Source organism: Vicugna pacos, chromosome 30, assembly GCF_048564905.1.
Source record: "Vicugna pacos chromosome 30, VicPac4, whole genome shotgun sequence".
Lineage (NCBI taxonomy): Eukaryota > Metazoa > Chordata > Mammalia > Artiodactyla > Camelidae > Vicugna > Vicugna pacos.
In genome coordinates this window covers 27,404,969-27,427,542 of record NC_133016.1, presented here as the reverse complement: position 1 = coordinate 27,427,542, position 22,574 = coordinate 27,404,969, and the positions used below count along the sequence as shown (strand labels likewise).

The following is a 22,574-nucleotide window of genomic DNA, read 5'->3' as shown; positions in this document are numbered from 1 at the left end:
GAGCCACATTTTCTGAAGAAGTCTCTCTAGATCCCAGGTGAAAGGAATTTCTCTTTCGTCTGTGCTCAAATCACATTTGATATTATTTGATTCCATTTAATCATATTTGCCTGTATGTACTTGTCTGATCTTTCCAGCCATTTAGTAAATCTCAAAAGATTAGGAATCTTGACTTGGTTCCCTCTGTGTGCTGAGAAACTAGTTCTATGCTTTGCAGGAGTGAGCCCTGCAGTAAGAGGTATCTGCAGCACACATCTAGCTCATTGCTTGAATATTGTCAAGGAATTCTGCAGATTTAGAATTGTTTATTGATTGTTGTCTCCAAGACGGCTCAGTCTTTTTTATTTCTATTGCTACTGCTGCAGTTTCAAAGAACAATGGGCTAGTTATTTTGCAAATATCAAATCATACTCTAATTGTGTTGTCACGCAAATTATGTGCTGCTGTGTCTTAACAACCTGCTTAGTGTTCACAGGCTCCTTCACTCATGGAAAATTTGGGAGAATGTCATATCCTTAGAGATAGCAATGCTGTCTTTGGCGACCTGAGCAGCAGTATCTGAATTCACTCCTGCTATTTTTCCAGTGTCCCCTCTAGACCTCCTCCAGCCCTCCATGGGGGGCCCTGCAGTTCTGCCCTAGAAAAGCCTGTTGCTTCTCAGGAAGACTTCCCTATGAAACATAATCATGTCCTTCTTGTGGGGACATTCAGTCCAGAGACCTGAAAGCAGGGGAAAATGTTCAGCCTGCTTTTGGTAGAACCTAAATTCTTCCATACTTGTTAGAAGCAATTTCAATGAGGAAACTGTTTTGGCATCTAACAAATCAGCAGAAATGACTGATGAGGAAGATCAGCTTCCCCATCCCACTCAGTCGTCATGTTGATGTGACACACACATTGGCAAACATTTTCCCCTGTGAGCAACGTAAAGTTCAAGACGTTATGAATGGCTTTTTATTTTTATTTCTTAGTCTTTCCACATTCACTGTGTCTCGTGAGATTATATGAATCCTGCTTATTTTCAGCCCAGCACTAAACTTTTTAAAAGGATCACGTGTTTAAAAGGCTAGTGGACAATTTTTTAGAAGACAGAAATCCTTAGATTTTGGTCCCAGAGTTGAATCTTGGTTAGTGGTGAATGAAAATTCCCGTTAAAATTTTAAATTCAGTGATATAAAGTCTTAAAAATAGTTAAATATTAGTCAATTTCATTAAACACTATAAGAGTTATTTACCTTTAAGCCTGTTTCTGGGGCAATTTTGCAATGATTCCCTCCCTTTATCGATTCCCTCTTTATCAGAATCCTTGAGAGGCCCCTGTCATCATTGTCAGTATCATCATTATCATCATGGAACTGATTCTTCTGGAAGATTCTAGGAAAATAAAGAGATGGACGGGATTATGTGTAGGTCAGTGTGTGCATGTACAATAAGAACAGCTGTCAGGCATTAGATGCAAGATACCCATTTCATTTAGGGGAGAATGTGGTCATGAAATCCTGATGTGGTGAATGAAGGAAGCGGTGGGAACAGGATAGTCAATGCAAAGGAGGAGGAAGTGAGTGAGTTGGAGAGCATAGATCCTTGGTTAGTTGATCAGCACATTGGTAAGAATGAGGGGAGTGTGATGGCAGAATCATGTCCCTCCCCGGCCACAGGGTAGCCACCTGTGACATGTTACTGTACATGGCAAAAGGGATGACAGATATTTTAGGATTAAAAATCTTAGAGGATTTCTGTCTCCTAAATTGTCTATTAGTTAGCCTTTAAACCCATGATACATTATTATAGATTAGTGCAGGGGCACAAATAAAAAGGATTCATATAATTTCACCAGACAAACTGAATGTAGAAAGGATAAGGAAGAAAAACAAAAAGTCACTTATAAGTGCCTTGAACCATAAATTGCTCATGAGGAAATGTTACACAAGGTGAATGTCACAGCCACATACATACTGCCTGAGTGGGATGGGACAAGGGGATCCTGAGATGAGACAATAGGGTGAGTAGTCTGGATTGTCCAGGTGGGCTGAATGTAATCACAGGGGTCCTTAAAATGGAGGATATTTCCCAGCTGAGTTTAAAATCAGAGGGAGGTGTAGCGATGGAGCAATGTTCAGAAAGGCTGCTGATCATGAAAATGGAGGAAGTTGAGGGGCACAAGCTAAGGAAGGTGGGTGACCTCTGTAAACTGGAAAAAAAAAAGGAAACATTCTCTTCTAGACCCTCTAGAAGGAAGGAACCCTGCTGGTATCTTGAATTTATCCCAATGAGAACTGTGTTGGATCTCTGACATCCACAGCCATAAGCTGATAAGTCTGTGCTGGTTTAAGCTATTAAGCTTAATGGAATTTGTTACAGTGGTAATAGGAAAATAACATAGTGAGCGGTAGTGTAAGGGATTAAAGGTCTAGGATGGGGTGTGGAGAGAATTCTGACATTTACACCTAAAAAACAACCAGGTGAAGTGGGAAGGTGTTTTAAGGAAGTCCTACCTGGCAGGGCTGTCAAGCAGACTGGAGTGAGCGAATCCTTGGAGTTAGAGGAATCAGTTAAACCTCTACAAGGAAAATAAGAAATAAAATGTAGCAGGGCTTCAGTGTTAGTAGATGTAGGAATGGAAATGGGCAGAGAGATATAAACATTATTTTGAAATTAGCTACAGGTTTGATGACTGTATGTTTGGGAGAGTTAGCCGATGTGTGGACTGAATGCATCCCCTCAAAATCCATATGTCGAAACCTCATCTCCCAGGTTGATGATATAAGGATGCGGGGCCTTTGGGAGGTGATTAGTAGGATAAAATGAGGTCATGAGAGTATTGCCCTCATGAATGGTATTAGTGTTCTTATACAGGGCCCCAAAGTGCTTGCTTCTCTCTCCTCTCTGGGCCATGAAGATAGTGGGAAGACAGCCATCTTCGAGCTGGCAATCCTCTCCCAGATACATTGATCTTGAAAGCCTCAGCCTCCAAACCATAAGGAATATGCTGGTTGTTTAAGCCACCCGACACACGGTAATTTGTTACAGAATCCCAGACTGACGAAGACAGTGGAGAATGCCACTGCGTTTGGCACTGATTGCCTGGAGAATGCTGAAACCCAGGGAAGTGGGCAGCACAGACGTTTACTCATTTAATCCTGCCAACACTGTAGGGGATAGAGTCTACATTTTCCTCGCTATTTAAAAGGTAAGGAAAAAGAGGCACAAATAATAACAATGACAATGACAACAACAACAACAACAGCAACAATAATTTGTCCAAGATTCACACAGAACTCCCTGGAGGGAGAGTGAGAATTAATACTTATGCAGGCTGGCCCCAGAGCCCCTGCTCATAACTACTAAGTCAGATCACCTTGCTTATTTAGATCAGTTTTTTTTCAACTGTGATATGAGTGTACTGTGTCCAGTAACTTATAATTTCAAAATACCTCACTGTAAGGGAAACATTAGTTGCAGGCATTACAACCCACAGAAAGCTAGACATACAAAAATAACTTGTTAGGGCAAGATAACCAATAATGTTTTTAAATATTATACCTGCTGACCCTTTGCAATAAAGTGTTTATTTATAATTCTGTCTGGCTACAGAATAACATCATAATCCTGCATGTGGCTGGTGGCTCCCGTGTTGGACAGCACGGGTCTAGAGAATTTAAATGACTTGCCCAGCCTTGCCCAGGAAGCTCGTGGTGGGATCAGAGCTATAGTCTGGGACTGTTCCTTCCTATCCAACAATTCCCTCATGGAAGTTTAGAAGCTTCTCCTTTGGTGCCCAGCTGTCTATCCGTACTTATGACATCTTGTCAGGTGCCCCGGCCTGCTCCTGAACATCAGCCAGAACCCACTTCTGCTCTTTATTGGCCAGGTAATACCTTCTAGCAACTTCCATTGCCTTCTTGGCATCAGTTTTTACATGGAAGGGTAGTGGCTAGAGAAGGAAATGTGTCCACATGACAGGTTTTTCATAAATATAGTAGGAGTGGTCAAGAGAAGAAAACCTCAGGAATACGAGTGGAAGCAGGTCATTTAATATACCAAATGCGTACTTTCAATGTATGTTTGTGTTTCCGAGTCCACGCTTGTTCTACTCGTGCATTATAGGCCAACACATCAGGAGACAAGGATTTGGGGCAAGAAATAGCGGCTTTAATTTGTAAAGCCAGTGGAGAAGATGGTAGACCAATGTCCTGGAGAACCATCACCCCAAGTCAGAATTCAGGCTCTTCTTATATTAAAAAGGGGAAGCGGGAATGCTTGGTTGATGCAAACTTGGTGTATGAATTCTTTGTTGTTAGAATCCTTTGTTCTTGCAGCTCTTCACCTGGGTCAGATCCGTGTAAACCTCCAACAAGCAAATGTTATTTTCTATTCTGTATCTTGTTATCTTTATACGAATGGAAAAGTGATAATATCCTTCAAAGTCAGAGCCTTGAGAATAGGGTCTCCTGTATATTTCAGGATCTAGGCAACATTGTTTCACAAAAGGTGCAGAAACAGCAAGACTAAGCCTAGGAAACAGGGCACAGGTTTAAAGTCAAAGGAACAGATCTAATATGGAGTCAGATTTGTTCTTTCCTATTTCAGTAGTGCCATGGAGAAGGCACTGTGGGCAGCTTTCTGTAGGGTCCTGGAGGCTTTCTCTCTCAGCCTCTGTGCGCCTCTATTGAAAACCCGTCATCGCTATCTGGCCTGCTGGAAAACCAGTCCGCCTGTTTTGCCCTGAAGTTGTGTTCTGTTTATAACTCATCTCTACTCCTTGGAAAACAACTCAATAAAAACTCAGTTGGTTTCCCACCAGCCCTGAGCAGGGGTGAGGGATAGCATGTTATTATTTTATTAAAAAAATATATAAAAGAGTTTTAAAACAGCACTGGGCACATAGGAGAGAGACAATCAATGCTTCCTGGCTTAAATCGAAAATGATGACTCAGTGAGTCTATGGCTGCTGTATTTGCTGAGCTAGTTACTCCTTTGCTCCATTACACATTTATTTTAACTGAAAAAGAAATATATGCATATGGTTAAAAAAATTCAAACAGAGCAAAAAATACTCAAGTGAAAGAAGTTTTCCCTCATCCTCTGTTCTTATATGCCTCCCTGGAGATGCCAATGTTTACAATCCTTTGTGTGCTTTTCCAGATATGCTATGCAAGTTCCCACCAATGTATGTAAATTCCTTTAAAGTTTTACTTATTTTTAACTTTAAGGGATTTAAATCCTCAAGTGGCTTCTGCCACAGTAATAGAAAAGAAGAAATCTGACTCCATATTAGATCTGTTCCTTTGACTTTAACCCTGTGCTCTGTCTCCTAGGCTTCTTCTTGCTTGTAAAACAATGTTGCCTAGAGCCTAAAATATACAGGAGAGCCTATTCTGAAGGCTCTGACCTTTAAGGGTATTTAACACTTTTCCAATCATATAAAGATAACACGTTGCAGAATAGAAAATAACGTTTGTTTTGTTGGAGGTTTACAGGGATCTGACCCAGGGAGATAGCTGCAAGAACAAAGGATTCTAACAAGAAGGAATTCCTACACCAAGAAGTTTGCAAAAACCAAGCACATAGGAAAGCAGCCTGAATTCTGACTTGGGGAGATGGTTTTCCAGGACATTAGTTTGCCATCTAGGTCTACAGAAACATGCTATTCCATGCCCCAACACTTGGTCTCCCAACTTACTGGCCTGTCCTGCACTGAGGAGAATGAATTTGGACTCAATAACACTTCTACCTACCTAGCAAGTTGGACACTGGGACTGAGGGCAGCTCTCCCACACACAGGGGCCTACGGTGAGCCCTTGATTATTCCCCGAGGTTGGGGTGTGGTTTACCCAGGAGGGATGGGGACTCTACACCAACACTCAGGCAGTCTGCTCCTTCTGGGGCTCTGACATTTTACCTCCCGCTCCCTGCCAGCCCAACATTTGGGACAGTGGAGCTAAGGCAGAGATCGTGCCTGCCTGTTTCCCAGCGTGTAAAAGGGGAATATGTACTCTTCCCAAGGTAGTTCTGAGAAACAACACCTGCGGGTGCTTGGTTCCCTGAGCAACAGTAAACCTAGCTCCTTGTGGGGGCAACGGGTATGATACCCGTAGGGTTTCTGCAGAGACCTTAGCTGGAGGGCTGGGCCAGGGACGTAAAATATGAGCTGTGGGCAATGACGGGTAAGAGAAGGGTGTATAGGCAGGACTGCTGCCTCCTTCGGGGTGCCACAAGAGGTAAAACGCTTTCTCCCCATCTCTGTTACTCCCCTCCCAATTCCAGATAACTGCCTTCCCTCTGCTCCTCCTGTCCATGTGTCTCCCTCCACTTTTCCCCGCCTCCCCTCCTCCTCCCCTATTCTCCCTCCCTCGGCTCCCCTTCTCTCTCAGGACCCAGAGCGGATCGCTGGCCCTCCTGCGCATGCGCAGTTGCTGCCAGCTGGACCGCGGGTTGGAAGCTCCAGCTCCGAGCCGGGGATCGGCCCCAATGGCTTCTCAGCTCTGTCGCCCTGTAGGCCTTTGGCTACTGCCTGGGGCCGGGGCCTCTGGCTGTGGAAGTGCAAGGTGAGGGGATATCGGGAAAGGGGTGAGGCGGCTGCGGGAGGGCGGTCGGCGTGTCACAGCCCCCCAGGGCGCCAGTCAGCGTGTGTTCAGCTGGATTGCTCGGGCCAGACCCCTCTGCCCGCGCCACCTGCCCCGGCGCACCGGCCACAGCTGCCCAGGGCCAGGTGTGCCCCTGCCGCCTCTTGACCCAGCCGGGCTCCCCTCAGTCCGCGGCTGGCATCCGCTTCCCCTCTCCCGCCGGCGAGTCCTCCCCTCCCGGTCTTCCTCTCCTTGGCCGCCGACCCGTCCCCACCACTGGGCGGGCTGTGTCCCGGGCGGGCGGGGTCTGCACACCCGGACGGGGCGGGCGGCTTGGGCTGGGGCTGGGGCTGGCCTCCGAGCGGGGCTGCAGCCCGCGTCCCCCACCCCGCTCTCCCTGCCCCGCGACCCCGGGGCTGCCTTCCTCTCCCTTTCCCGATCCCTGAGGTCCAGATTAGCGGCGTGGGCGCTGCTCCCCAGGCTGAGAGCCCGCGGCTGTAACTCCCAGCTTCTCCTGGTGGAGTCGGGAAAAGGGAGCGGCAGTGCTGAGGGAGCTTCTGTCTCCTTGATCAGGATTTCTGCCCCAGGTAAGTACCTTGAACACTTTCAGGTGTTATGATGGCGGTGCTTGTTGATGTCACATGTTTTTATACTGAGAGGGATTACAGTGGTGAAAGCAGGGCTTGGTTCAGTTAAAAATGAGCTGAAGGCATGAGGCTGTCTCATCCTCCATCATTCACTCTCCCAGGGTGAAACGTGAGACCGTCGATCTTAAAAAGATACTTATAGTCCCTAACTAGTCCAGCCCAGCTACTGTGTGTTAACAGGAACAGCACAACCTGAGGCGTTGGAGACCCAGGGACATTGCACTCCTAAAGAGCTCCTGGCAAAATCTGGTTTGTTTTGTTTTTTTTTGTTTGTTTGTTTTACTTAAATTGTGGGACAGACTAGTAGTATAGAGGGAAAAATAATTGGCAAGAAGGATTTTTTCATATAACAGCTTTATTGTGATATTGTTCACACACCATGAAGTCCACCCACTTGAATGTTACAATTCAGCAGCTTTTAGCATATTCACATTTGTGCAACCATTATTATTCCAGAACGTTTTCATCACATCAGAAAGACCAGTTGAAATGCATGACCTATCCACCCCTTCCCAGTGGTGGTTCTAAAGAAGTTTCTTGGCTGTTCCTGACCATAAATTAACTTGTTACATTCCATGAAATATCTGGGAGGAATTCTAATCAGAATTGCAATGAATCTGTCTATCAAAGCAGGAAGAATTAATGTCTTTATGGCATAAACTTCTTCTACACATGAATATATCTGGGACCCTATCTTTTCATCTGTCCAGAGCCAGGCCTATGGGAAATCCTCATTAATTCTTGGGTTTGTGAATGATGAGATTCAATACATCATTAGATGGAACTGTAGCCTTTCACTGAAGAGAAAAGTAACCTCGTAGAAGCCAAGTGATTCTCTGATGGTTAGAATGAGAGACCGCCAGTGCTGGAGTATTCGAGTGGACTTGGTGCTTGCAGAGTTCTCCACCACCTACAGCTAAGGGGATTACCGTGTTCTTTTACTTTTTTTTTTATGGCGTTGCTTTTATTTTTACTTATTATATAAAATTATTTTTTATTGAAGTGTTGTAAATTTACCATGTTAGCTTCAGATGTACAGCAGAGATTCAGTTATAAGCTTATGCATATGTATATAAATGTTTTTCAGATTGTTTCTAGTACAACTCATTACAAGAAATTGAAAATAGTACCCTGTGCTATATAGTAGGTCCTTGTCATTTATTTTATATTTATTAACGTGTATCTGTTAATCCTCCCTTTCCTGCCTGCTAACAACAGTTTGCTTTCTATGTCCATGAGTCTATTTCTAGCAGCACCGTTTTTGCTAGCAATATATGCTGGTTGGCTCTTTTCTGTTTCAGTAGTTCCATCTTATGTGTGGGCGTTTTTCTTCTGGTGGGCCTGTGTGTGGTTTGCACACGTGATAATAGAGATCTGTATTTGGGAGAACTCCAGGCCTCGTGTAGTCCCTCGTATGGAGCGCCCACTGAACTGATGCTTGAACTTGGAAAAAAACAGTAAATGTTGGAATTTCCACTATGGTTGAGACTTCCAGGTTTCTATAACCTCTTTAGCCCACCTAAATTTTGGCTGCACCCAATACTGGATAATTTGGTGGAACTTCATGGTATGGTGGTGTAGAGACAGGGCCTTGTATGCTTCTTCTCTTTCCTTTTTCTAACAATCATTTTCCTGGGCCTTCCAGGTACTCCCCCAGAAGGGCCCAGGGCTGGCTTGGTGCTGCACTGAGGCAATATTTGTTAATAAGTCCCTTTCCTCATCTCTTCTGAGCCTCCATTTCCTTCTCTACACAATGAGGGCTTAGACTAGATAAGTGCTTTTCAGTTTCTTTTAAAGCCATGTTTCCTTTGAGAAACAGAAAATTCAAATCTCTCCTCCCATCACAACCCTTTAGATTTTGACACGTCCTCCAAGGAGTCACATAGCTCTTTGTGGTAAATTGATGTGATTGTGATTCCACGTGGCACAGAAAAGACTCTTCAGAGATTTATTGCAGGGAGAGGGCAGGAAAGGGGCAGTATGTCACACTTTCTTGTGTGAGCACTGGAGCAAAGGCTTGGGTTTAAATACAGTGTCTGATGTGGCATCTCTCTAATCTTGCACAATGTGATAAACCTCTATCCCTAGTTTCTTAATGTGTCAAGTTGGGGTGGTAATGTTTTAAGGCTTTTGTGAAACATTATACACATAAGCCATTTGTGTCTCGGTAGATACAAGACCTGCTAGAGAGTCGGAATTTCTTTAAAAATACATATATATTGTCCACATCACTCTGTCTGTGTGTATTTTGAAGTTCCTGGAGGGTGAGGGTTGAGTGTAATGTCCATCGTGGGACAGGTGGCCCATGGGTCTGTGTGCCTCAGATTGCCCCCTCCTCCCCAGTCCTCTTCCTCTCAGTCCAGGATGAAGTTCCCTAGTAGATTTACACACAGGTCTTGTGGAAATGGCTTTTCATTTTATTGTTTCACCAAGGAGGGTTGCCATCATGATCTCTGTGGTCAGGTTTTGGTGACCTGAAGGCTATGCAATTGGGGATTTCTATTTTATAAAAAGAAAAAAAATTACAAATACAAAATTAGACCTAGGTTGGTGGCAGGGGCTTTTGAAAGTGGGGACCATTAGCTTTTTTAGCTTCAGGTGCAGTGGCCTCTGGCCACGAGGACACATCCTCATGCTCTGAATTTGGAGGGACCAGTGGGTTCAGTGGGAATATTTACTGAGTGCATCTCATGGGCTGCGCATTCTCTTATTTGTACTGTGTGTTCCTTATTTGAGATGGTGAGCTGATTTAAACTCAATAGCCTCTTTAAAATAATAGACTTTTTATTTTTAGATGTAATGTAGATTCCCATGTAGTTGTAAGAGATAATATGGAGAGGGCCTATGGACTCTTTGCCCAATTTTCTTTAATAGTTCCATCTTGCAAAGTTGGGGTACTATTCATTCGTGACTCACTAACCCTTTTAGGTTTGTGTTATTGCCCTCATTTCTATTTATGAATAAACTGGTGTTGAGAGAAGCACACAGGTCTGCCCAGGTCACCCACGTGGTTAGTGAAGATTTGGGTGGAACGTGGGCATGGCATTTCCAAGCAGTACCATTATGATGGTCTGTGGCAGGGAGCAGCATTCACTTTGCTTGTTTATTCATTCATTCAACAAACATTTATTGAATAAACTCTGTGGGTCAGATGCTTTCATAGGGTTATCTGATTCTTCAGCAGTATGGAGAATCAGGTAATGTTTTCTTTTTTTTTTTTTTAATATGAGAAAAGTATCTCTGAGAGGTTATAATCTCCCCAAAGGAAAAATAGCTCATAAATGAGGGATAGTACATTTGTACAGTTCCTTCTTCTTATGCAAATGGTACCCTAGGCATTTTACATTTGCAAACTTCCATAATCCAGATATATTCTTGTAAGGCAAGTAGTTTTTTTTTTTAATTGAAGTATAGTCAAGTTTACAATGTTGTGTCAATTGCAAGGTGGTTTTTTTTGAATTTTGAATGGAGAAAATATTTTTTGAGGGGGTTAATTAAGTTTATTTATTTGTTTCATTTTTCTAAAATGAGGTACTGAGGATTGAGCCTAGGTCCTTGAACATGCTAAGCACGTGCTCTACCACTGAACTGTATCCTCCTCCCCAAAGCAAGTTTTCTTACCCATTATTCTGCACCTTAGGAGTTCAAATAAATTGGCGTTGAAATCCAGATATTTTGATCCTACTATGGTTCTTTGCATTATATCCTGCTGAGGGGTGGGGAAGCAGTTCCTTTATTCATTCATTTATTCAGCAGTTTTGAGCACCGACTTTGCATCAGGGCCTGCCTAGGTGCTTGGAAACAGAAAACAAGAAATGATCCTTTTCTGCAGGGGATGGAAGCCTAGACCAAAAGCTGGGTAATGTGATCTGAGCTTCAGTAGCCATGTGCAGACGCTGAGGACAAACTTATCCCCGATTTGCTTGGACTTCCCTTGCCTTCTGGCTGGTGCACACCAGGTCGCCGCATCCCAGTGAGGCCCGCAGCCCACAGCACAGTATGTACATCGATTTACCCTCCCTTCTCGGCAGCGCCTGCAACATGAACGCCCCTGACTACATGCAGTGCGCTGAGGACCACCAGACTCTCCCGATTGTGGTCCAACCCGTGGGGATCATCTTAGAGAATTTCTTTTGCATCTATAATGGAATCTCCTTGGTGAGCCAGATCAGACCGTGCGGCTCCCAGTGGGCACTCTGTATCTACTATAGGTATCTCTATGCGCCCGAGAATGGATGGAGTGACTTCCAGACCCACCGCAATGTCATGGGCCTTGTCACCATTACTGACTGCCTCTTGGCCAAGACCTTCTAGAAGCTCCACGCACAGAGGAGCTGTATGGCACCACGCTCTACGACTCTCAGCTCTTTGTCTTTGTGCTGTATGGGGAGGTGGCCGAGCAGCCGCACACCGACGTGGCCTTCAATCTACGAGGACTGCAGGGTGGTGGAGAAGAGGATCGACGACTTCACTGAGTCACTCTTCATCTTGCCAAAGTCCAAGTGGCTGGATGGGGACCCCGAAAATTCTGGGGAGAAGACCCCCCTCCTCTACATCCTATTTGAGAAGGAGGACTTCGTGGGACTGGACACAGACAGCAGGCAAGTCAACCTGAAGGCCGGGCCACCCTGGCTGTGTGACAGATTGCTTCCCTACATCCAGAATGGGATCATCAAGGAGGAGGGCTTTCTTGTAGCCAAGGCGGGAAGGAGGTGTAGCCCGCCGGTTTTCAGACGTTTAAAACTAAATCCGCCTTTGTTTCAGAGAGATCCTTTTAGGGTTAGTGTGGACACTTACTCCCCTCTTTCAGCCAGGACACTTGGGGGGACCCCTGGAGTTGCTGTCCAATAGAGTAGCCACAGCTACTGTTGTTAGTAGTGCTGGGGAGGAGGCCGGTCTGAGCTGAGATGTGCTGTAGGTCAAATGCACATCAGACGCTGAAACTTGTCTAGTAAAAAGAATATAAACTATCTTGTTACTTTCTATATTGATTACACGTCAAAATGATAGTATTTTACATACAGTAGAATAAGTAAGGTCTGTTCTTAAAATCAGTTACTTGGTTTTTTTTTTGTTGTTACATTTTAAACGTGGCAACTGAGAAACATTATTTACATGACTCTCATTTCATTCCTGTTGGACAGCCTGTCCTGGGACAGTTTCATCCCTTTGCTTATAAATGAGACTCTGAATCCCGAGACGCAGAACGAGGTGCTGGTTGAGCTCAGGGTGGAGCCGATGTCTCCTGCCTCCCAGGCCCAGCACCAGCACGGCTCAGGCCCTCTCCCCTGCCTGACAGCCACCATGCCAAGTTAGGGCATCAGAAACACTGCCAGGGGCTTCCGAATTAGCTCCTTACGCAGGGAAAGGCATGTCACGGTGTATGGGACACAGCAGGGAAAAATTCGTCCTCACTTTGTCCCTGTGATTAGGTCAAAGACCCCACTCTGCCTTGGAAGTGCAGATGATCTCTTCTGGGCTGCCTAACCCCTCACCCTCTACTATGTTTCCCTGTGTATCTTTCAAGCTGTCCCTCGGGCAGAAGAGGGTGAGACGTCTTTGCCGAGAGGTGGTCCCCCTTTACTGGGGAGAGTGAGGTGAGCTGTGTCCCCCCGGCCTACGGCCTCGGGCCTTGAGTCTGGAGAGCGCTCATGGCGGTCCCACAGGTGACGGTCGGAGGACATGGCACGTGCTGCCGGGCCCGCTGTGCAGGAGGGGCTCTGTGATTCTCTGTGATTCTAAGGTCAGATTCTACTTTCTTGTTGTTGGTAAGATGGAGGAGAAGATGCCAGAGAATTGATAAAAAGAAAATCCACACCAGTCCTGTGAATGACAGACACAGGGGATCCGTGTCCCACCTGCGTGTGGTGCCTGGCAGGCTCTGGAATAATTTTCACTTCCTCCCCGGACATTCCTCTATGGCTTAAGGAAGGGGAGAGGCATGTCGTGGCCATGATCTGTACTTGTCCTCACAGGGCCCTGTGATCTACATGCCCACACTACACTTCTGCTCCTTGGAGATGAGGTGTCAGGTTTAGGAAACTGGGCACTGCTGAGGGCATAGCTGCCAGAACCGTGCTACACCAAGGCTGGCTCCGTTCACCTCACCTGTCACCTGTTGAGTCCTAAGGCGTCATTCAAGGTAGGTGCATCGGTGCAATGAAAGCAGGGACCTCCTTCACCCCCTGGACAGACTGGTGGGTGATCAGTGGAAGCCTGGAGCCCTGCCCCAGCCCCACGCCAGTGCCTCCTATTTTGTCATAGGAGGCACTGGTGACATTTTTGCTCAGCAACTGCTTGGCTCTGATTCTGCAGAGCCAACAGAGAATGCCAGCTTGTTTTTGCCTTTTGAAGTCTGCCCTTGGGATTTGGCGGAGTAGCTGGATGTGTGCTTAGCCCATAGTGGTTGACACTGTCACCATTGTTTACCCAGAACCTCGTGTACCAGGCATGGCTGCCGGCATCAAAATACAGCAGCACATTAAACCTCCCTCCTGGTGGGTCTGTCTGTTCTGGTACCATAAGGGCTCAGCCAGCATCTGAACGTCAGTGAGATAACGTGGCCAGTGAGCTCGGGTCAAGCACGTTCTCCTCCAGTGACTTTTACTCCATTGTTGCTTTTACTATTACACAGTCATTAATTTTTTAAACAATGCTTTGGTTCAGGAGCAGAACCTAATTCTCCCCTGTTCCTCTTGGTGGGAGTGAGTAAAGTTGTCCAGCTTGAAATGCGACCACATTTTCTAGCTCAAAAGCTGTCTACACGCATCTAGGTGAAGTTTTGGTTTGGGGCGCTGACCACGTTGGGGTCCCCCGGCAGCATCGCTCCCCTCAGGCCCCTGCCTTCCCTGGATCAGGAGGTGAGGGTGGGTCTCACCGTCCCCGCGTCCCTGTCCTCATCACACTCACGTAATTTCTTGTAAATGCTGTCAAAGTCATTTTTGTTCTCGTGTGTTTCTAATTTTGGCTGTTCCTCTATTCCTTTTTCTATTTTCCTTTATCCCTTATACCACCCCGTGAGCATGTTGTTCGGTCTGAAAATGTGGGCTGTGCACACCCTGCATTGGAATAGCCAGATCGCCCTCTGTGCCGTCTCCATCGCTATAAAAAGCAAAAACTTAACAGTTGCCATGATTCGTATATTATCCTAGTCATCTTATTTTCTACTTTTTTGGAATTTTTGCTATGTTAGCACATCACCCACTGGAGTTTGATATATGTTAAAGTCCTTGCTTTGAGGAACCTATTAGTTCGTCCTTATATTTGGTAACAAATGCTCTCTTACTAATTTTGTTTATTTGTTTTGAAGAAGTGAGATGCGAATTGATTTAGGCGGCTGCTGAGGGATTTTTTTCATGGAGTATTTAAACTTGGAAAGTCAAAATCTGCAGCACCTTGCTTGATTCTGGCTTTTACACAAACGTGCTCGGCACACGGTTCCTGGCTGTCGCTGTGTGACGTGCGTGACGGCGCTTCCTGGCCGGCGGTCACTGGTGAGGAAGTGGCCGGCTCGGGGGTGAGCAGCTGCAGGGGACGCTGTTGGAGGAAGCAGTCACCGGTTTTTTGTTTTTTGGTTTTTTTTTTTGCATTCACCTTCCCAGTGCCATTTACTTTACTTTGCATTCATAGAGGGGCAGGAGCGGGCCTAAAACCATGCCACTCTTTTGTTCCCTTTATGAGGCTGGTTTTTCTAAGTATCAGGAAAACATTGCCTTGTCCTAAGGAGCTGGTTCACTTGGATCTGGTGGACACAGGGACCCCTAAATGGGACCATAGCTTCCTCTCTGCTTCAGCCAGTGGGCATTCAGAGCCGGGTCTGTGGTTTGCCTCAGCAGCCGTGCAGGCCTCCCTGCACCGGCCTTTACTTTTACCCCTTTTTGGCAGTAAATAGCTGACTCTGTGTCTGTTGCAGCTGATGTCCACCACTGACGGCCGTGTGGTTATTTTGCGGTAGTGAGTCTCCAACACCCCTGTCAGCCGTGAAGGGACCTTGCATTCTCACCCCGACCCTGGTTCATCTCACCCAGGGAAAGGGCTTGGCCACCACCGTCATGCTGGACATGAGGCCTTGTTTCTCCTTTCATGCTCTGGTCCAAATGTGGACACTTCATCCTTCACTGACTTGGTCTCGCTTGAGACAGTCCAGACTTTCTGAAAGAGTCCATCACATTCTGGGGGGGAACAGAACAGAAGTAAGGGTCGCAAGTAGGAATCTAGGCTGTCTGGGTTGGCAAATGCAGGCTGGGGTCTGTGATGGCCGGTCTGTGCCCTGGAAACTGGCCTTTCCCGTGGCTCCCGAGAGAAAAGGGGTCGGAGCGAGAACAGACTTGCCTGGGTTCCTACCATCCTCATCTGCTCACTGACAGGAGTGTCAGCTAACTAGGAGCTCCCCCAGACCTCGGGCCCTTCAAACCTCAGATCACGGGAGCTCCTTGAGTCCCTTCTTCTGGTCCTTCTTTGTGAGAATCCAGTGCCTTCTGAGGTGACTGGCAGCAGGAGATGCCTCCCCCTCCAGGGAACTCCCTTCGGAGGACTGTGACTCAGTGCACCTTGCTGTGAGCTTGTGGGTTTCCATCGTGCTCCCTGCAGAACCAGACTTGAGACTGGCTTAGCGACAGAAATAACAAGACTGATTCCAGGGCAGGGCCAGGTGGAGGGAACAGTGGAAATTGAATGTGACCTCAAACACCTAGGTGGGTGCTGGGGCTGTTACTAAAATGGGGAGCCTGGGAGGTACCTGCCAGGAATCGAAGTCTAGAGTAAATGGTGGACATAAGGCCTTTTTTTTTTGACATATGGCATTTTTAAGATGCCATTTGTCATCCAAGTTAGGACTTCCAAGAGGCACTCGTGTCTATGAGCCTGGGGCTCAGGTGAAGGAGCTGGACTAGAGATACACATTGGGATTCGTCATTCTTAGCTGGTGTTCACAGCCGTGCAAGTGGATCAGCTCATCTCTAGAGGTGCAGACTGTGTCTGAGGGGGGGCAGGGCTGTGTCTGGTTTGGAGGAAAGCCCGGACCATGCAGCTTTGGTGTGTCAGACAGCGGCGTTTGTGATTTTCAGAGCAATGGCATTTATCCTTAAGGTTCTGGGGGGTGGGCAGGCCCACCCAGGAAGAAATCTGAAGAGAGGGTTTTGGCCACGTGTGCGCGTCTTGGGACGATCCAGAGGCTGCAGGGTCCAGAAGGGGAAACTCCTCAGAAGCTGAAGTCGGAGTGGGGAGTTGGGAGAATGTAGTCACACTCTCCTGTGATGAAGGGAGGGAGTCCTAGGGAGTCCGCACGCTAGCGGACTCTCTTTCCCACGAACAAAAGGCGATCAGACAGAAGATTTGAGGTAAGAAGGGATGGGCGTTGGGAGAGGAGCCAACCTGGAGAACGGTGGTTGAACAATTCTTGAATAGTCTCCCTGAAACATAGAGTTAAAAAAACCCAGACTCTTAAGAATATTGATAGTGACTGGGGAGGAGGCAGTTGTTTTTCTGACCTCCTAAGGGTAAGGTATGTATCCGGGGATATACAGAAGAATCGGGCAGTCTGTTCCTGGGGCTTCACCCTTACCAGGGGGAACAGTGCAAGTTTAAAGGGGGAGAAGGGCAGCGGAGGGAAACTAGCCAGGCCCCGTGTCACGTACCAGTCGGCCGCCCTACTTGCGTGTTGCATTCACATCCATGCCTCCCAAGTGGGCGGTGGCAGCCCCGTTTTGAAGATTGGGAAGCCTCCTCAGAGGTTTAAGGAATTGGTTCATTTAGCAGCTAGTAAATGCTGTAGCAGGATTCCAGCAGGGCCTTGTCAGACTTCAAGGGCATGTTCTCTCTACTAATTCCGGTTGTACCTGAAATGGTGAAGTGAGTCAGTTTCGGAGCCTTTCAGAGAAAGTACGCTTTAAGTGCCTCAGGACTGTTGCACAAAGCTCAGTGTTCTTTCATGGTTCGGAACCACCGCAGTGCTTTTTGCCCCACAGATGTAAGGTCTTACTCCTTTGACGATGGCGTGGTTGTAAATGACATACAGGTGCAAAACCACACTTAGCAGCTTCTGAAGGGAAACTCTCCTGTTCTCCCTTGATCGGCTTTCTTCCACGGGATGTAACTGTGCTGCAGCTAAGGCCTGAGCTTTCCGTATGGAGTGAGGGTTTGATATCCAAATTTAGCATAAAACAGTCAGATGGAGAAAATCGAAGATGACAATATATTTTGGGGTTTCATTAGACAAGACATACTATCTGTTAATGGCTCATAAAGCTAATGAGATTGAGTACAGAACATTGCATTTCTTACTTTCTACTGAGAGCTGTCTTCCAACATAAGGTTCTCTGCTTTGGAACTTCAGCTCAGCCACTAGGGCGCCTGTCATTGTGTTGGTGTGATTGCATTTACACAGTGCATGTAATCTGGGCTTCCTTAGCCCCAAACACTCCAGTGCAGAATCATAGGCTGTAGCCATCACTTAGTTATACAAATACTTCTAAAACTATATGATACCAAAAAAAATAAATAAATAAAAATAAAGAGAGAGAGGGAGATTGCCTTTATCAAAGTTCCTTTGGATTTTAACTGCAAAGTGTTGTTGAGCAGCTCTGGTTTCCTTTGGATATGAATATATACATTTCTTTGCATGTAACTTGGATTTCAGGCTTGAACACCAAGCTCTTGTTTTCCATGAGCCACAAAAATCATAGCCAAATGACACACGTATGAAACAGTTTATTCTTTTTATCTGAGACAGAATCCTTGAATTTGGGACTTGAGCTGTGACTTTCCTGTTTGCTCTTCCCACCCCTCTTGTCACCTCACTCCTTTTTCCCACGTGGCCTCCAAGAGGTCATGGTCTCATAGGAGCAGGTGGACAAATACCAGTTGGTCGCCAAGCAGTGCTGCTGTAGATGGAGCCAGCCAAGAGCTAAAGGACATCATCAGGGAGGACTTCCTGGAAGAAATTGGCTCTACATTCAGTTCTGAGGACAGAGTAAGAGTCAGCCAGGGGAAGGAATCAAGAGGGTGACTCAGGTGGCAGGAGCAGCCTGGGTAGAGGCCTGGAGGCTTGTGGGGTGAGGACTCGGGGAGACTGCCCTGTGTGGTCCAGGGTGGTGGGTGACCCTGCTTTGAAGGACACTGGAGAGGGCCTAGGGTTGGAGGGCTTTGGAGCAGCTTGGTTTTTACTAGAACTGACACAGAAGAGGCAGTGAAGGGTGTCAGCAGGAAGTGACCCTTAGGAGAGCAGCTCTGCCTGTCCTTTTGAGTCCCACCCCTTCATTCTTTTATTCACAACACACGCAATTCTGAGTGTCTAGGGGAGAGGGGGTGGACCTACAGTAGTAAGCAAAATGTACTTGCTTCTTGAGAGCTTAGCAGTGTCAGAAGTTGACTTAGATTAAAATGTTTTATTAACACAGCAGGGCACCTAATCCAAAGTGCGGAGGTTGGAGGGAAGGAAGACTTCCTTGACAAACAGTTAAAATGAGCCTGGAGGCTAGTGGGAAGTAGCAGCAGGTCACGGGGCCCCTGAGGTCACTGGGGACCTGGTACTGAGGTGAGGATGGACAAGCAGGGTCGGGGTGGGGCTAGAACTCTACCAGGGAGCCTCTGATGGGTTTGAAGTGGGGGAGATGTAATCAAATTTGTGCTTTGGGAAGGCTGCCTTGGCTGTGTGTGTGTGTGTGTGTGTGTGTGTGTAGCGGGGAAGAGGGGGAGGGTGTCACCAACTGGGAGGGTTATTAGAAGACCATTCACAGGCTCGGAGGCCACCAGTGGGAGAGGGGCGTCGGGACTGCTTGGGGACCGCAGGGGCAGAGTGGATGCCGGGTTTCCTTGTGTGGAGGGCTTGTTAGCGGGGTCGCTCTAGCGACACCTTGTGGCTGGAAGTAAACAGATGGAGGCCGCCAGGTGGACTTACCTCTTCTCTCCTTCCCTGCCTTGTGTGATGATCTTAGCTCTGCCAACATATGGAACAGAAGAGCTAAGTTCCAGAGTAGCCCAGGACTTTGCTGGGCTCGTTCAAGTGAGAGCAGATAGGATTTAGGCTTGTGTTGAGATCTGTAAGTTAACTTAGCTAGAAACGTCCTGTCTTTTGGATTTTCATAGGGGTAGTAATTCTTGATAAAGATTGCTTTCTTGGTGAGAGGAAATTTAATACAACTGATGTCTTTCTCAAAAAATATCTTATCTTTTAAGAAATTTAATATTCAAAATAATAGGAATATTTTAAAATGATAAACTAAGGCTTTCGTGTAGTTTCTTTGGTTTCTGAGTTGATGTGTAGGTAGACCCTTTGCATTACATAATAGCACATCTTTGACAGTATTTAAAGAGCTGTTAGTGAGCGCCCCCAATTTGAAAGCATCATTAAAGCTTGCTCTGAAATAGTGAAGTCATATAGGTCTTGTTTGCAGAAGCCAGATATTTGGTTTATAATCTGCAGCATAGCTCCCTTTATAAAATAATAATAGATTCAAAATTAACAAAGTGGAAAATAATTGATTTTTTTTAAAAAATGAAACATAAACTTTCTTGTGCTATTGTTGCAACTGGAAATTTTGAAAAGAAAAATCCTATTGTAATATCATCTAAGTGAAATACATATATGTCTGTCACATTTGAATAGTAACTGCACAGTGGTTTTTGAAGTCAGGATCATTCCAGCTCAGATACTGGCAGTGATGGTGGCTGGTTTTCAATGGAAGAGCCTAAATTTGCTTTCTTAGCTTTATTCTTTTCTTTTCTTATATTTTCTTTTCTTTTCTTTTCTTCTCTTTTCTTTTCTTTTCTCTCTCTCTCTTTTTTTTTTTTTTTGGGGGGTAGTGCGAGGGTTGAGTAGTGCTGTGCCAGCATGATTTGGGGGCAATTTGTGGGCAGATGTCGTGCAGCAGCAGTGAGATATTTCCATGCATTTTACTTTCCGGACATCACCAGGGAACATGTGTGGTTTGTGCCTGCAGGATGGGATGCTGCAGGACTCCCTGGTCCATCAATGTTATGTCTTGGAGCTGCTCCGGTCAGTGAATGATTTTCTGTGGCTTGGAGCTAATGTGGTCTGATGCAGATGATCAGATGTGTAACTAAAGTACTGTTACTTGAAATAAGAGAAAAGCTAGCAAAAATGTCTCTAAAATACAGGATGAGGGAGGAGAATTGGCTGAGCTGCTTGCAGTGGGGATATTCTTAGGTGACTCCCTCACTGTGTCTCCTGTCACTATCCCCCACAGCCCTGCATGGCAGTCCTACTGAAGCAACCATGCACTTTCTCAGAAACGCGCTGAATTTCCTTGTGCCTCTGATTGTTCACTTTTTTTTTTGAAAGCACATCTTGCCCTTTGCTTAAATGCCATCCCTGCTAGCCACCACTTACACTCATTCTTCTGGACCTCATCCATATATAGCTGCTGAATGAAAGAACAAAATGTAGTATCTCCATTTAGTGGAATATTATTCAGACATAAGAGTGAATAAAAAAGAAAAAATAAATAAAGGGGAATATGAAAAAAGCCATCTGCTCTGGGTAGTCCACCCTGACTGCTCAACCCGGCCTTTTCCCTTTGAAACCCCATCCCTTATACCCCACTCTACTATTTTTGATAGTATTTACCACCTTCTAATAAAGTTTAACATTTTCAAAAAAAAAGAGACATGCTGATACCACTTCAACATGGGAAAGCCTTGATAACAGCACGTTAACTGAAAGGAACCAGACACAAACAGCCACATATTGTTGATTTCAGTGATCTTAGAAATGCCCAGAATTGGCTCATGCAGTGGCAGAGAGCAGATGATGGTTGCAAGGGGCTGGGTGGAGGGGGGTTGTGGAGTGACTGCTAGTGACAGGGGTGTTCTATTGGGGTGATGAAGTGTTCAGGAAATAGATGGTGGTGAGGGCTGCACAACCGTGAGTGTGCAGAAGACTGCTGAGCGCTGTCTCTGGGAGTGCTTGTTGTTGGGGCGGCTTTATTTTGTTCTCATCCTGTAATGTGAAGGGTCATCTTGTGCTGAGACCATTCAACTCCTGTGAGTGGTAAGGCTAAGAGACTTTGCAGAGTCATGTTTCTTTTTTCCCCCTTGCTGAGTGTAGGCAAAAATGGTTTAAGCCTGAGAAAGTGCTCCATATGCAGAAATGTCTTTCAGTTTTGGCTGGTGTAAAAATCTTGTGAGCTTTTTAATCATTTAGGACAGTCTGTAGGGGGAAACAGCCTGTGAAGCCTGGGTGAGACTTGGAAGAGCCGCGCTACCCTCCCAGACACGGGTGGGGATTTCACCCCCATTCAGGCAGTGAAGGGCCAAGACCCGTGAGAGGAGTTGACAGTCATGAATATTTATGTGTATCCGCTGCTTCATCTTGGATATTAATTTCTAGCTGAGTCATTTTGTGGCGGCAGCCTCATCCTACATCAGGAATTTATAGTATCTGCTCTTTGAGGTGAAGAGCTGACAGACTTGATTATTTAACAGTCTATCTTGTATTGATATCTCAGATTCCTTTGTCAATCGCAAAACAGCAGAAATACAGACGTCCTTTAATGCCGATGTGACCTGGAGCAGGTTTAGTTTCTGTACCTCAGTGACCTTATCTGCGTGTGGGGAAGATGATAACAGTGCTTCCCTCAGAGGGGCTGGTGAGAGGAGACTGAGAAGCATAAATGGAAGACTTACACGAGATGCTCATGAATGACAAAATTTAGTGCTCTCAGCCTGGTGAGGCCTCAGGGGCAGAGATGTCAGAACAGAGCAGTCCTAGCCAGAGTTCGATCCGCATTGTCAGGTTTTATGATCACTATCACCACTGTGGGTTATCAGGTAGTTTTAAGACTTGGTAATATGAATTCATGAATAATGTTAAAGACTAGACAACTCAGATCCGGTTTACATAGTTCTCAAGATTTCCTGTGAGAAATGGATATTTTTTCCCCATCTTAAATCTGAGTGGATTCTCTAAAAAAATTCTGTAGTCCTCCATCTTTTTCCTTTAATTCTCCTTTTTTTTAAATAAAAGTTTTTAAATGGAGTTACTGGGGACTGAACTGAGGGCCTCATGCGTGCTGAGCACATACTCTCTCAACTGAGGTATACTCTCCCCCATAATTTTTTTAAACTTTACTTTCTTAGTATTCAGAGGTTAGAGGCCTCTAATTCTTTTTTTGGAGACTTGTCCATAAACCGGTAAATCTAAAATTAATGGACAAAATTTGGTTTATTAAAAAAATCATTAGAACTTTTATCAATCCATTCAAAAGGAAATGCTTATTGAGTTAAAATGTTTCTCCTTTATGGTGATTTCTAATTTTTGGTCTAGCTTAACTTATTAAAAGTAATCCTCATCATCATAATGACCAAGCTTGCTGTGAGTGGACACCTACCAAAGGCTAAACTG

The 22,574-nt window shown here is 45.7% G+C and overlaps 1 protein-coding gene and 1 long non-coding RNA gene across 14 annotated transcripts in view; one reads left to right on the top strand and one right to left on the bottom strand.

Annotated features, from left to right (window-relative positions):
• LOC140690323 (uncharacterized) overlaps positions 1-22,574 on the bottom strand; it is a 1,184,725-nt gene that overhangs the window by 213,500 nt on the left and 948,651 nt on the right. The gene's annotated exons all lie outside the window — the stretch shown is intronic.
• Positions 1-22,574, top strand: part of LOC140690312 (uncharacterized) — a 461,064-nt gene that overhangs the window by 146,370 nt on the left and 292,120 nt on the right. For 2 of the 13 annotated variants that reach the window (XR_012065536.1, XR_012065524.1), the window contains exons 1-2: positions 6,371-6,548; positions 7,014-7,153. The gene's annotated coding sequence lies outside the window, so the exon portion shown is untranslated. Of the gene's footprint in view, positions 6,549-6,876; positions 7,154-11,045; positions 11,321-11,424; positions 11,699-22,574 lie in introns of those variants that run through there. The other 11 variants (XR_012065539.1, XR_012065534.1, XR_012065531.1 and 8 more) reach the window with 11 other exon arrangements.